A 13,461-nucleotide genomic window follows, 5' to 3' on the forward strand; every position below is an offset into this window, starting at 1 on the left:
GAAATAAATGCTGGTTCAATTTTTGCTCTCAATTGACGTCTTTTGAAATATCTATGATTTTTTATAATAAGTAAAAATGTCGCACACGAGTTCATCATAATTTAAGTCTCACCTGAATGAGTATTTCTGAATAGTGTTCTTCTTGGCGGCTGCAGGACGCGCCCTGGGCTCTGCGTGGTAGTTGTGGCCGACGGCCGCGCTGGCGGGAACACATCCCCCATAAGGAGCAGGAAACAGTGTTTGTTATTCGCATAGTTGGACATGAGGTGGAATGATGTGCAATAAATCAAATACTGGGCCCGTTTCCCGTAGATTTTCGTTGAACACAGTCGAGAGAATGTGAAAAATGGAAGTTATTGATTCCAATCGCATTAATTAGCTTTTTGATTTAAACAGGGCTATATTGAAAAAAAATCAACTTTGAAGAGAAAGCTGAGGCATATATAGTATATATCAGAAGTATAAATTACAATTATTTGGAAGTGCATTCAACGTACGGATACATAAAAACTATGAGGTCCTACCCTATATGTCTCACAATATTGATTATTTATAAGTCTTTCCAGCCCGCCTAACATAGAGGCTAAGTCACCGCCGCTGAATTAATAAAGTAGGCACGAGTCGCCGCCAGCACAGTTTTGATGCAAGTGCAAGTCACCGCCTCCATAGTCGCATCCAGCATAGTCATAACGTAGACAAAGTCGCCGCTAGCCGCACGCAAACAAACTTTGACAACTTTTACCGCTCGTAAAGTCTCGCAGCTCTCACTTCAATAACACTTTATATGACGCTATACTGTACTTGTTAAAAAATGGCAATTATGCAGACGAGAGTCGCGATCTGTGATATTTTTCCCACGTTTCGAACTAATTTCTAACATACAAACTGAATAAAAAATTTAAAACTGTCAATGACAAAAACCTCCCGATCCGTTATGTGTATTAAGCCCTAAATTAAACAGTATTACAAACAATAAAATGGTTTCCTATTCTAAGAAAATTGTATGCTTATAGATTGTGGATCACGAGTCCACCAGAAGAAACGATCTTGATGTATTGGAAATTTATTTAAATTATTAGTTAGGGAATTTTGCGCCTTCTGGAAATAGTAGTAATAATTTTCATACTTTTCCTCTATACACCTTCTTAACCACCATCAAGTTCGCGGTTATGAATATGGAAATATTCTTTATGTGCTTGGAGCTGATGACGGTGAAGAGCTCAAGCTTCATTTGCACGGCAGTGATCGTTAAAAAACCTCTAAAATTCCCGTAAGCGCGGCCAGCATGAAAAGCTTTACACTTCGCTGCCTGTTGACGATATGAAGCGCGCCGACCTTATCATGACCAGGCGCCATGCCGATGGTCCTAATTTTTTGCCTTTGATTTTTTTTAATTAATGTAAAGTGCCAAATTTGTATTCATTTATGGCCGTGTCACCGTCCAGTAATATTTGTTTATTTGAACTAGCATAAGCCAGCCAATGGTATCAGTTTTAAAGAACCTTCGTATTGGAAACGCGCATTGATGTAAAGAAATTTTCGGTCGATCAGTACTATGTTGACCGTGGAAATGTTATCAATTCAACGCGGAAAAGTTTTCTGCGATGCAAATGAACTCTTTCTAAAATTCTATTAGGGTTTAATAAGTGCGACTGTCATTATAAATTGCGAAACCGTTTATAAAAAGGCTCACTTGCCTTGAACAATCAGCAGCTACTTTTGTTTGGCAACTAAAGCAAAATAAGCATGCACAGGCTAGGTTCCATTCAGAGCATCAGAGCCGCCGTTATTCAATTGAAATATAAAATAGAGCGATGCACATTTTGAATTGGGCCAGAATTATATAGATTACGACCAGATTTGTATTCGTTGAAGTGCCGCTAGAAACATTGACACTGGCTTTTGCAGTGTCAAAGCGCCAATATGGAAAAGATTTGTAATAATTGCTGAGAAGCAAGCGTACATGGACCCATATATTGCGCCGGTTTGGAATCCGAGATTAACTAGAAATGTCCGTGTTACGTCTAATTGGGATACAATCAATCGTGATAGCATCTCCAAAACAAAATTAAAATCATTGGAAAAAACTTCAATAAACAGAATTTTTTGCAAAATTAACAGTAAAAAATGATTCCGTAGTGCACGTCGTATTCGTAAACGAAGGATTTGAAGACGCCACTTTTCGTGAAAGTTTATCAAAATTGGTTTCGGTAAACGAACATACAGTGGTACAAATAATTGTTCATATATTAATATTGCACATGGTGTTAATAAGCTACGTGAAACGATTCGAATATGAATACAGTAGGTAGTCAGAGGATAAATTCTCTGAACATGACTCCTATCTAAAACACGTAGAAGTATTCCCATCATAAAGGCAAGTCCAGCCAGAGCCATGCAGCACCGAACTAAAATCAAACACGCAAATTAAAATGGACTACAACTACATAAATTGCTCATGACACACGCGCACCAACCGTACAATTTATTCGAAAAATGTACTTTTAAGAATTGCAAATTCAACCCATTCATCATAAAATTATTAATATAATAACGATCAAACATACTAATGGTATCATTGAGAGATGAATTGATGTTTTTGAAAAGTAAGATTAGTAATGGCGTGTGTGATTATACAGTGATTAATCCTGACGCATTTTTGTTATCAATTATTTTGGATTGGAACCGAGAAGTAGAACAAGCTTTTCTATTAGTAGATCTGATTCAAATTATCCGAAATTGATATCATTGACAATAATTGTTGAACTTTCACTAAGAATTGAGCCGGCCATCCCCTCCTCTAAAATTTCCATACGTGCCGCGACCGGCATAGGCCTTGGCTGGGCTGTGAAACAATAACGGGCTATAGCTATCTCTAAAAAATCGCGACATCATTATTGATAGAGAATAAAATTCCAACAGCTCGGCAAGTTCAGCAAACGTTACTGTTGTGGCGCTGCCAGAAGGGTAACTCGACCAATTAAGAGTTGCGGCCAAGCACATATTCATGCCGTACATTTAATTTTTTTTTTGAGATGGGAAGGTGGGTAAAAGATGGACGCAGGGGAAGATAGGAAACTCTATCCTTTATAATAATGATAGCTATGTCAGCGTTGCAGATTAGGGCATCAGATCTGTCGTGGATTCTGAACATCGCTGAATTCTCACAGCTTGTTGCATATCTCGAACCCGCAACTCAATTAATGATCCAATTTTTTGCTCTGAACTGTAACCACAGGGACCATCCTTCTCAAAATGCGCATCAAGCTCAAATGGCGTAATTTTGGGTCAATTTATAGGGCCAGTTGCAATTTTGACGCCGCTTCATCATTATAATTTTTTTTTAATTACGTACGTATAAGTTTTATTTCCTATTCCCATTTGAACAATTCAGCAAACAGAAACGTTTAAGCTCACCTGTGGTTGTACGATAAAAGAACAAATCGATCAGTTTGCCACTGAAAAATTTCTGAATGTACGCAAAACTTAGTTAATTTTCCTGTCAACCGATTATATGAGATAAATCTTATGCTTTCGACTAAAAGTTTAATAGCTCAGAAACTCACGCAAAAATTATTAATAACTTATTAAAAACGATCCTATCACAAACTTCATCATAGAGCTGATATTCAAAACGTTTTCATACTGCTGCGTTACTGTGTTGTATAGATGACAGACTTGCCAGAATTTTAAAAGAGGCTCATCCAGTGAATTAAAATAATAATAACTAAATTTAATTATAATTTGAGCTCTATATTGTATGATTACATCAACTGGTGGTATCATATGAAGTCAATTAAGGAATCAATGAAATTTCTTCACATGATTCATAAAGTGAATCATGTGAAGAATTTGATCTATGAAACAAACGAAAATGGCATTTCCCTTGCCTAAAAATTGCTTGTTCAACCCCGAGAAATTGCTGGTAAGGCGCTGTTTGTGTGTTTCCTTTATTTAATGATATTGATCACCAAATTTTCAGCCAGTAATATATTATTTCTTTTGATTGAATATGAACTGTGTTGATATTCATGGAAATGTTATGGCCAAGTCTTTTCCATTTCTTTCTTCTCCATTTCTTTCTAAAATTAAAATAATAAATAATATCTACCCAATACAACTATAAATGTTGTTCATTGATTTGCTAGAAGATGGCAAGTCATTTGTAATGTAGCTAGGTAGTTTATAGCGGCCAATCTAATTGGTCAAGTGGTGGACAATCTCTATGGGTGGTCAAGAAGGTTTTGTATGCGGATTTTGGACGCGGGCTTGCGTAAATCGAAGTTGACGTTTCTTTCAGTGAGAGTTCTAAGCTGTAAGTTGCCTGAAGCTTCATTATCCTTGATAAATTAATCTATTAGATTCGAATGGATTTTACTATTGATAGTACGGTGTGAATGTCGACAAGCAATGACTATATAACCAATAACCTCTCATAGAAAGTATTTACAATTTTAAGGATTTTACAATGGGGAAACGATAAACAATTGTTGGTTCCTATCTCCATAGAAATTTTTTCGATAAAGGTTTCGGTTTGAGATAAAAAAAATTTCCCGCAAGAAATGGATGCTTTAACACGTTTACTACGAAGTGGTACATATGCGTACCACGAAGTGCATTTCTCCAGGACGTAGTGGTATATAATTCAGGGTTTTCAGATGGCCTGAAAAACGGCCAAGTCCGTGATTAAAAATATAACTCAGTACTCACTGCAGTGAGTGACAGAGAGCACATATTCTCGTCGACGAAAATGTGAAGTCACGGACGGACAGACGGACAGACAGACGGACGGACATGCCGAGCACAAAAGGGCATTTTTTCATAAATGAGAAAATGCGCTAAAAAGGCCAAAAAAGGCCTATAACTCAATTTATCCAGGGATATTTGTAGGTTCCGGTATAAAAAATTCATTTATAATTTTTTCAATTTAATTAGGAATTACCCCTATCATAAGTTTTAGCAGGCCAACGTAATTGAAAGAACTAGATTGCGAAATTTGTCCGAAAAAGACCGTCTGGCAACCCTGTTTCATAATACAGTACAAAAAATGGAATAATAGTTCAGGAAGAAGTAATCGGAGCCAACGTGTTGAGATTATAGAGGTGTCATCAATGTACAGTGGGGGGAACTAAATATTCGTACACTTGAAAAATCGTATTTTAATGTATTTAAGTACACAAACTTAACAGGAAAAGTGATTTAAATTATGTATAGAGACGCATAGTATTCAAAAATACTATCAAAAGAAATTAAATTTCAATGCAACAAAAAACAATGCAACATGTTCACTTTTCGGGCGGAAAAAGTATTCGTACAAAACAATAAATCCGCATTATTTTAATTTAATACTTGGTTGAATACCCTTTATTCAGCTCAACAGATACCAGTCTATTTCTATACGTCTCGACCAATGATTTGCAGATGCTGACTGGTATTTTATACCATTCTTCTTGGCACACCACCTTAAGATTCTCAATGTTTGTTGGGGACCTTTTCTTAATTTGAATCTTCAAATACCGCCACAAATTTTCAATCGCATTTAAGTCCGGCGACTGGCTTGGCCATTCCATAACGTGTACATTTCTATCAGCGAACATGTTGCATTGTTTTTTGTTGCATTGAGATTTAATTTCTTTTGATAGTATTTTTGAATACTATGCGTCTCTATACATAATTTAAATTACTTTTTCTGTTAAGTTTGTGTACTTACATACATTAAAATACGATTTTTCAAGTGTACGAATATTTATTTCCCCCCACTGTACCTAATGTACGAAAATTTGCTCGCAATCAATGAGAAAACACATGAAAATATCTGCAAATTTAGGACCAAGATCAAAATCCATTCCAAGGCCATCAATTTGTTCATAAAGTTTATCAATAAATACGGAAAAGGAGTTCAAAACCGATAATTCCAGATGCTTTTTGAAAAAAAAAACAATCGTTCAGACCGATGACCAGTTTATTCACATCCTTGAACAAAAAGTTGATGCAAATTTCAGTGGTCTACATTAGAGTATATTAGTGAATTTTTTTAGTGGATTAGAGGTTATTAGTTACTAGAGGATAGTAGTGACCTTTTCCACCTCAAACGCAACCATAGAACTACTATTAGCACCACGTCAGTGACTTCAGAAATGTACAATAGCTTCTCCACCAAATGCTAGACATGTGGGCTCTCATTTGAGGCGGCTGGCCCTTGATAAAATGATATGTAAAATACTTCTAAACCAAGCCTGGTTAAATTATTTAATTTCAAGTTCTTCATTGATGGAAGACGTCCGGGCACAACCTGAAATGCCATTATTTGATACGCATCTATATTACAAAGTGCGCACAGCTTAATACTGTTTAAGACAGAACCTGCAGAGGACCAATAGCTTGCACCTACCATGAAGGTGGTTATAGCGTTTGTGGAAACATGAACATTGAACAAACTCATGTATATGACCGCGTTGCGTTAATGCGACTGACGGATATGACGTTAATGCGAGAAGCGCATGTAATTATCATCAGTGAGCCATGTTGGCCCTAGGCTGATAATCAGATAACGTAAGAAATCAATATGGGTCTTACTGGGCTGAATTTTTTCAGAAAATTACATGCATGCGATGAGGCAGTTATTTCGACTATGGTTAGTTGGGCCACATAATACCGTTATTGTGGTTAACCACCAACCATCAACATTACAGCAGTTAACATGAAAATTATTAAAGAACATCTAAATAATAGCAAATTAAATTTAAGAAATAACGAGAGAAATTTAATTTACCCTGACTTGAATGCTAAAATCTTTAATTTTTCAAATATAGCTCACCTGATGCTGATGATGAAGATGATGGCGGCGAGGGCGTACTGAAGTAAGCGACGCATGGCGTGGAGTATCGCGCTGGTCTGGCCCTATCAACCTCATGGTCATTCGGCGACTAAACTTCGATTCATTTGAGGAGGTAAGAAGCAAATCTTTCAGCTGAGTCGCCTAAGAAAAGCTATAAGTTGAGGAGCATATTTTCAACTTGAGAAGAAAAAATCGAAACCTCTCAAAGTTACTGAGAGAGAAAATTTGTGTGTCACCATTTCCGTTGAAACAATAATTATATAAGACCGCGCCACTGAAGAAAAAATAGCAAAATAAAATAAAAAGTTGAGATAGAACGTTTTTTGAAGTTCAAGCTTTATTATTGTCATTTAGGCGACACATGACAGTAAACTAGATTCTAGAGAGCTCATATATTGTATGATAAGCTTTCAAAATTCGAGGCATTCCTGGCTGCGCATTCCAACAATGGGAATTCAGATTCCTGGTCCCCAATTCGAATAAAAAAATCCCATTCCCGTAATCATATGAATAATACGAGTATCTAATATAAATACTAATATATTCAGCATGTCTTCCTTACCATTAAAGACCAAAAATCCCCAAGGGAACACGTAACCCAGTTCGTTAAGAGACAACAATCCAAGACCATGCTGCAAACACTACCCTTGACGGCTTCCAAGCTCAACCCACCAGCAATGTTGAGAAATGAAATGAACTTTCCAAGGCTCGAATGCATGTCTAGCTCCTTGCATGGTCTCGTATCGATGCAGCTATCAGCCTATCACTGCACTAGAGTGGTCTTGACCACGCCGAAAATTTTACATGCACAGCGCGTTACGCAAGCATGTCGACCACTGCTCACTTCGATCGCTCTGAATTTCTATATTCTGGCTTCTTGCTCATTTTGCGTCATTAAATTCGACTTGTCGACTCATAAACTTCTACACTTCTTCTTCCAAAAAAAATTGATGCAGCGGTGAAGGTTCAGAGGGTCGATATAGACCAAAAAGTAAGCTTTGCTCGTGTTGGAACTAATTTTACTGATACAAAATAAACTTTAAGAGAGCAACTTATTATCATTATATCGGAAGGTAAAAAGAAAAACCAAATGGGGATTATTACAGCTAACTTTATACAAAAGGAATAGCAACAAACGCACGGACTTCAAGACGATGAACACGATTTCCTCCTAAATGAGGCTTCCTGAATAGTCCCTGCATGGACCGTCCAGAAGATTGATTAGTTTGAGAGTTTCCAGACCCCAAGTGCCTGGTAATTTTAGCCTCGCATCGACCGGACCTTTGTCTCAGCGTGCCAACAATTGCTGAGTCAGCAGATCAAGCGGCCGGTAATCCTAACCTGCACAAACACCTTCACCAGCCTCTGCGTCTCGAGCACGCATTTCAATCCATATCTCGTGTCGTGAAATTATGGCATCGATAGGACCAGGGGCTGATATTGCGTTCAAAGGAGTAATTCATTCAAACCTGAAAATTATGTGTGAACGGCCATTATTTGAAACAGCCGCAAATGGTACAGTTAATTTAAGAATTTTGAGAGTAAGTGTTTTTAATGATGAGATTAGCACAACAGCCACTGATGGGATGTGGTAATTGACCTCATTAGTTCAACCTCCTTGAGCAGATAATTTCTTTGGTTACCTGACGCTTCCTTAATTGGTTCAGCGACTCCCGAAACCAAGACGAAATCACCTGTTGCATGCCTTTCCTTGACGCTGTATATGACATTACGTTGTATAGACCCCAAATATGAAGAATATTTACTTATTAATCGAAAATTATTAGAGTAAAAATAATAGAATTTTTTCATAATTAACTATTTAGATTATTTATCATAGTAAATTATTTCATTCATAATTATAAGGTTCATATTTTTAAGAATGTAGACTCCGTAGTTTTCATGGTGTTATGCACCTATATGGCGTAGGGGCTCGCAACATGTTTGAAAAAAAAAACAGAGAGTATCGAGAGGGCGATAGATAGCACCGAAAGAGAGACGAGAAAGGTAACCAACATTCACGTTGATTTCCACCTATTTACGTTCTCCTGAATATCTGTCATCTGTAAAGGCTTATAGAACGATTATAACGATATGCCGGTGGAATGATAGATCGTGATAATTCGCCGTGCCACGAAACTTAAATGATGACTCCTGCAAAGACGGTGCTAAAGTGTCTTTCGATGTCGTGAATCATTTTTTGCACGAATCCCTCGTGCGGAATTAAAATTGATTTTACCCCAATTAAGACTACACTTCCGGTATAGTAAGAGAAATTGTTGGATATGCCGAGCCGCTTTGCTGGTAATGATTGATCTCCCATCACCCGGAAGAGTTCCGGTTCGTTGTTTCAAATCATTCCGATGTTGAGAGGTGCGGAATAATATTTTAAAATTTAGACGCAATGGGGAAACCGTATATATGTGTGCCCATGAGTTAGTCATTATTTTGTGATTAACGTCAGAGCCACGCGGGAACGCCATATTGACCTCTATGCGTTAAATTGTTCATTTAATGCACTTTTTTGTATTGTTGTATCGTTCTGTGTTCATGGTGATCTTTCCAAAGTCAGCCGGCATTAGGTTTAGCAAGGAAGTGTGGATCTTCAGTGTGATATATTGAATAGACGATTAGCAAATATAATTATTGAGAGTAATTATCCTATCTTTCAATAAAGGTTGATTACTGCTGCCTCACAATACCTTTTTAGTTTCGATCTATTTTTTATGCACTACTTCAACATAACCTGCACCATGACCTTCGGCCATGCATTCAGCCGTGCTGGATATTTGGATTTTCTCGCCAGCGCAATCTACAGTAGACTTTCAATTGTGGCCAGTACATATGGTAGTGGTTACCCACAACAAAGCATTAATCCAAATGGGAGAGAATTTGTTCGTCACTATGCTTTAGAGAAAACCTATATGCAGATGTCGGAGAAGTGCTTGACGAAGTTAGTGAATGTCCATAGCGCAAAATGTACTGCGCGCCGTTAATTAAGGGGAACGTCAGGCGCTTTTTTTTTTCTGGGCTATTTACAGGTGGATCTTTTTGAAACTTGGTACACATATGTAAAACAGAAAAAAATACGGCTTATATTCACGTAAATTTTTTCTGAAAATATGAAAGTAAACGTGAAATTCGCAGAAAACGGCCAAAAAGGGGTACTGTAGAAATCTCCTCCTAGGATTAAACAACCCAAATAATGCTCGATAGAAAAAAAATTGCTCGCACGCGAGTAATTATCTAACCAATACCAATGTCTATCGAATAGCTATGATTTCTGGCTAAACGCCTTGTTTACCTCTCGAAATTAAACATAAACAGCTGGCAGGTCGTATTGTTAATATTCCTATGGAGAGAAAGTCATTTCCCGGTAAATCATACTTACAGATACAACAAATATCAGTCATCAAGCTTATTCGTTTCAGAAGGCAAAGATAATTGCATACATCTGCATTTGGAATAAATTAATAAATTGAACATCTAGTGTCCATAGAGTACTGCACTCGTTTTGGTTCAATTCGAGGCTCTGATCAGATTGGAATTTTGTATTAGAGATAATTTTATCCAAGTATGCGCATAGCACCAAAACCGTCAGCAGGTCTATTATAGGGAGGCTTCAGCTCCCCTGAATAATTGACCGTTTATTTATCAATAATATTATAATTTTTTGACGAAAATTTCAATGAAATATTGCCTGAATTTGAGTTTGTATATTCAATGTCATGTTGTCTGAATTTGAGTTTAAATTATTATTTATTCAACCAGACATTAGTTACATGATTATGATTTTGAATCTTATAGAAGGCACAGTCTTCAGTTATTGAAATCTGGTGACTTACAGCCCCTCTGTCCTTGAAACCTAGTATGACACCTCTGTATAGCATGTAATAATTCTGCGATGTTTTCTCATTGGAAGCGCAGAAGAAGAAGAAGACGGTACCAGCATCATGCATGTTGGAACATCTCATGTTTACCAATCATGATATTCATGAAGCTAAGCGATGCGAGGCGTGTCTCTATCCCTGTTGTTGCTCGCCACAATCGAGGGCTCAGTTCTGATCGCGGGTCTCTAATGACCTTGAAAACCTTATTTTCGAAATTCCGAAATCCAGCAAAATCCTAATTCTCCGGATTGAAGAAATCAATAAGAAAATTGTTGATTTTGGTCTTCAACGAAACGTGTTCTGTCCAACTACACCAATGTAGAGACATATTAATTTCAGAATCACTTACTCTTAAGGGCAAAATAAACTAACTTTGTTAATATATGATTATAACTGGGGGGAAATGTATATTAAATTCAAATTTCGGTGTAACAAAACTGGACAGCTCCAAGTATGAGACAGCACGCTTCACTGCCCATGGTACTAAAATAAAGCATAGAATTAAAAGCAAAGAAAACTCCAAGTAAATTCACCATCTCGATATTGAAAATGTTTCGGAGTTTAGCTCTATCGTCAGTTCGCCAATCTAGAAAATGAAAACAATAATTTTAATTCAAAATCCAAAGTCATACAATAAAATCTAAAATTGACAAATAAAAGACAAATCCGCTTTAAATCGAAAACAAGCCCTTGCGTAACACAGTCATAAGAGACACGAGAATATCAATATCTACGAAAGAAATAGACGCTAGGAAATAAAAATCTAGCGATTCACTACTTCAAGAGGATACGAACTGTAAATAAATTCCAAACAGTAGTAAATTCCTTATTAAGTAGCGTTTTAAACAGACTGATTATATATAAGTAATAGAGCATAGTATTTGGTTTCTCTATATAAATCTAGAAAATTTCTTTCCCATTAGGTTATTTGTTTAATGGTCTTTAGTTATAGGAGTAAATGAATCAGAATGCTATTTTTTAATCCAAATATGGTAACATCGGAAGAGAGACAAATTATTTTTGAATGAAAACGGGCTGAAATTTGTTTCGATCAAATGTATATCAGAATTAAGCATGCATGAAATTTTTATGCTCAGTAGCTGTCTGTCCTCATTTGGCAATTTGAATTCGTGAAATATCCTCTGCACATTCCTCACAAATTTACGGATTTCATTTCAAGTGTGCATAGTGACATCGATTCTTTGTTACTACGTATCATAATAAGAATTGAGGTAAAAAGTCTTGTAACTTTCAAGTTAGCTGATAATCATTCTTATCGCCATAGGGTCACTAGTTAAAACATTGCCCGAGCCTGGGAATGGCGAAAGACGCTGAGGCTCACGTGGCCTGCAGCGGGACGAGCAGCACGAGCTACACCTCACGCCTCGGCCGACCGCGTCTAACTGAAGAAACAGTCGTCTGACGGTCTGACGGTCTGACGGTCCGACACTCTGACCGTCTGAGACTCTCAATCTCACTCGTCTTCGACTCTCGACTCGACGAGATGCGCATGAGACGGTCTCGTATGCGTCCTGCTGATAAGCTTTATGCTGGAGGACGAAGCTATTTGCAGTAAAAACCTATAGCAATTTTTGTAGATAGATTAGAGTATATCGCTGAAGCGGTGGCTCTTGGAAATAGCCTGATATGTATCAACGCAATGCTACTCGGCAAGGAGGGGGGGGTGGTGTTGGTCATCCGGAGTGGGTACAGACAATCTCATCAGCGGTAACACTAGAAAATTGATGCGGGCAAAGTATTTCTAAGATTATCGTTAATTCGATGGCCTATGAAACTAATTGATGGCGTGACGATGAATACACGGTCATGAAAATAGTCTGAGGATTTTTTTACTCCGAATGGCATTCATTGATTCCAGTATTTATTCGCATTCTCGCAGTTTCTGTCATGACAATCCTTAGTTTTATTTCTAAACGGAAAAGATGAACTTTGAATTTACATTCATAAAACCCTTCATGTTGGGCCCGTGTCGGACCAACTCAGAGTCTTTCTGTGATGATCGTAAGCCAACAAGTTTAATGTATCCAGTTAATCGTAAAATTACCCTTTACTTATATTGCAATCCCTTAGTTTGAACAACTGCCAAATATTGGCAGAGTAAAACCGGCCGTTAGCAGCTAAAACGCTGATCTGCAATACAGAGGACTAAAATCATGAAGCGTGAAAGCATTTGTGAAAACTTTGGCACAAGTTGAGATTTCTCTTGCATGAATTAACGCGGAGTGAATATAAAAATTTACGATATCTCGCGACGCACTGCTCATAGAGGAGAGAATGGAAAAAAAGTAATTGGTGGTCATTAGGATTTGGCCTGCGAGATGATCTAACACGACGTGTTGGGATCAAAACAAAAAATTCATTACACGGGGATTCACAAGCAGTTTACTTTCTTCAGCACTTGATCATAATTAAAGATTAGCGCAGTAGTGAAGGTAATGACATAAGATTAGCAAACACTCAAATTGTGACGAAAGCACGGAACCAGACCAAAGTTAAAACTTTTTATAAAGAAATTGTAGCCAATTTGGTATGACCTGCGAAAGAAAGCCGCTAAGCATTGCTATTCTAGCATATAATGGCAGAGCAAAATCCATTTCATGTCGCTCAGTGCCATCTAGCTACCCCACTGATCTCATGTGCTACGGGCAACACAACATTTCTTTTCGTTGCGGGGGATATGAGGTCCTGTTTCACCCCGTGGTCATGACAGCA

The sequence above is a fragment of the Hyalella azteca genome, unplaced genomic scaffold, assembly GCF_000764305.2.
Source record: "Hyalella azteca isolate HAZT.00-mixed unplaced genomic scaffold, Hazt_2.0.2 contig12465, whole genome shotgun sequence".
Classification (NCBI taxonomy): domain Eukaryota; kingdom Metazoa; phylum Arthropoda; class Malacostraca; order Amphipoda; family Hyalellidae; genus Hyalella; species Hyalella azteca.